General features: G+C 43.1%; 1 non-coding gene across 1 annotated transcript; it reads left to right on the top strand.

Moving 5' to 3' along the window:
* Positions 1 to 627: 627 nt before the first annotated feature.
* On the top strand, positions 628 to 747 carry LOC143301666 (5S ribosomal RNA). The gene has a single exon (XR_013057828.1). It is a non-coding gene; the product is annotated as a 5S ribosomal RNA (ribosomal RNA).
* The last annotated feature ends 2,411 nt before the right edge of the window (positions 748 to 3,158 follow it).

Below are 3,158 nucleotides of genomic sequence, written 5' to 3'. Positions count from 1 at the left end.
CGCGTGATAAAGCAAACAGTTAAGTGCAAGTTACCGTTTTGTTTGTGTGCTCGTTGTCTTTGTGCGTATGTCAACATTAATTTGTTAGAGATTACCCCAAATAATTGCCACTATAATGATCAAATATCAAATACTGTTCCTCCTTGTTCTCTTGTTGATGTTTTTTCCCCCTTGGACCAGAAAACATGTTTATTGATGACGTACGAATGCTTTTTTTTTTGGATCACCGCACCTTGAATTTTTTCCAAACATTGAAACTGTGATTGTTATTCATGGTGGAAAGGAGGAAGAACGGAATCTTGTTTAAAAGGGGGGAACACATTTTACGAGCTTCCGTGTCGCGGTGGTCAGCGTCCCGAACGGAATGCCGAGAGGTCGCTGGTTCAAAACCTCAGCAACTTCTGAACTATTACAGTTCGTCTGCTGGGACGGGCTGTCACCTAGGGTTGAGGAAACTACTGACTCAAATGGAATGGAAAGGCCGTGACCATGGCTACGGCACATTGTAATCATCCCTCTGATGTATCTTTCGGAATCTTGGTCAGATTTCATGGCCCAACTATGCAGGTGTCATCTTCTTCATGTTCTTGTTATTCTTTTTCTTCCCCGCCGGGGAGAGCGATTTTTGCCAACGGCCATACCACGTTGAAAACACCGGTTCTCGTCTGATCACCGAAGTTAAAGCAACGTCGGGCCCGGTTAGTACTTGGATGGGTGACCGCCTGGGAACACCGGGTGCTGTTGGCATACCTTTTAAGCGCGTTGGGTTACGCTGCTGGTCAGGCATCTGCTTGGCAGATGTGGTGTAGCGTATATGGATTTGTCCGAACGCAGTGACGCCTCCTTGAGCTACTGAAACTGAAACACCCCCTCCTCCCCCTTCCTCCTCCTCCTCCTTCCTCCTCTTCTTCTTCTTCCCACTCGTGGTCTGCACCCCCCACGTTCACTCGTTTGTTTTTACGTCATTGGCATGTGTATGATTGCTTTCACCCAGCCATAGGCAGTCATACTCCGTTTTCAGGAATGTGCGTGTTATGTATACATATATCCTTGTTTACACACCACACCAAACACTAACGTGGATTGTAGGATCTTTAACGAGCATACTTGACCTGCATGTGTATACGCACGAAAGGGTTTCAGGCCCTGAAAGGTCTTACATAATTGTGTTGAACTTGTAGATCAGAAAACATCCCCATCCTTAAAACACCAGACACAGCCGGGAGTCGAATTAAGGACCTTCAGCGCTTTAACAGCTCGGCTATTGCTCCCATCGACAGCGTCTATTTATGCTGTTTGTTCTCCTAGGGAAGGCCTCAGTTCCGATTTCTTCTCCATTTTTGACACTTTAACCCGGTGTTCGGTTGTCTGTGTGTGTGTGTGTGTGTGTGTGTGTGTGTGTCTGTCTGTCTGTCTGTGTGTCTGTGTGTCCGTGGTAAACTTTAACATTGACATTTTCTCTGCAAATACTTTGTAAGTTGACACCAAATTAGGCATAAAAATAGGAAAAATTCAGTTCTTTCCAGTCATCTTGTTTAAAACAATATTGCTCCTCTGGGATGGGCACAAAAAATAAATAATGAAGCCTAATTATATGCAAACTGCATTTACTGTCATATTTATATTTTTTGTATTCTCTAAACTTGGCACTTTGATCTGATATTCTGACCCAACAAGAGCAGTCATTATTATCATTTTTTCTTCAAACAGGAACTTCTTTTGCTAAGCATGGAAGTTTTATTTATTTTGCAAACGTTTTGGTGCAGATAGTAAAAAAGGGAAATTACTCTGTAATTAATGCTAGGGGACTTAATTTGCTTTAAACTGATCTTTCTCATCTTAAACATTACATTTTGAAATTATACTCAGTACATAAAAAGCTTGGATTTTTTTTTAAAGTGTATCACAAGTGAGTCTTGAAGGCCTTGCCTCTCTTGTTCAAGTATGTGATGAGTTCGTATACCAATTTTAGGCACCAGCAGATTCACTGATGCTGTGGTAACAGTTTCACTCCAGGAGAAACTCGCGCCCAGCTTAGCTTCACGACTACACAATCATTATCCGTCAGTGTTGGGTTGAACAGGTGGCGTTTCGGAAAGGTTGAATCAGAACAGTCACTACTGCACACCACCGAAATAGCAGCATTGCAGGGTCTCCCTGGCGTGGTGATCCTGTGGCAACCTGGCACTTGTATAGCTCCACGTGGGTCACTAGCACTGAAACTGCAACAGAACGAATATAGTTGTTTCTGTTGTTATTTCTGTTGTTTTTTGGTGGGAGTCTGGACGAATGACGTCAAGTAGCAATCAGAGGCCGCGGAAATTGGGACAGAAAGTATTGGTCATTTTATATGTAAAGAACCAATCAAATGTGTTTACTAGAAGGAGGTGCAAAGTGCGTCAAACGGTTTTGCGTCTTCAATAATTCGACCAGTCATTTTTTTCTTTCAGAAGTGTGTTGACATTTGAGGACGGAATACAAAAAGTTAACTTCAATTCGGTAGGAGGACTTTAGTGCGGAAAGAAGTTTTGAAATGGGGTAAGGGTGGGGTGGAATACTGGATGAAGTTCGGACCTATCTACAATATGCTCTCTCTCTCTGTGTCTCTCTCTCTCTCTCTCTCTCTCTCTCTCTCTAGCCCCCCTCTCTCTCTGTTTATGTAGTATTCTAGCTATTGATTGATGAGTGCGTACATACAGTTTCACCCACGCACAACGCATCTCACAATATTCAATGGAAGTGATATGTAGGATTCAAACCCGTGGACATTCGCTTCTCAGACGGGCGTATTAACCACTGGGCTTTTGTTCCACCCTTTTTGGAACATTCTGTTCCACTATTGTGGTGGCTGGAACACCTGACAGGCGATAGGAACAAAATTTGTTCTTGATATTTTGATTAATTTGTTTTAATTTTTACTTCTATTGTTGCTACTATTGTTAACTCTTTCCATACGAACGGCGAAAGAGATGCCGTTAACAGCGTTTCACCCCAATTACCATCATCAAAATATGCAAGCGGAAGGCTCTTATACTGAAGACGTGAATGTTGACAAAGCATACCACAATTCTGACGACGGAAGCTAAAGGTTGGGTCATTCAGACACCCACTGGACATCCGAGGGGTCTGTGTAGAGGAGAAGAGAGGACTGGCCGTAC

Source organism: Babylonia areolata, chromosome 27, assembly GCF_041734735.1.
Source record: "Babylonia areolata isolate BAREFJ2019XMU chromosome 27, ASM4173473v1, whole genome shotgun sequence".
Lineage (NCBI taxonomy): Eukaryota > Metazoa > Mollusca > Gastropoda > Neogastropoda > Buccinidae > Babylonia > Babylonia areolata.
The sequence above is the reverse complement of the archived record's forward strand: the minus strand, read 5'-3'. Positions and strand labels throughout refer to the sequence as shown.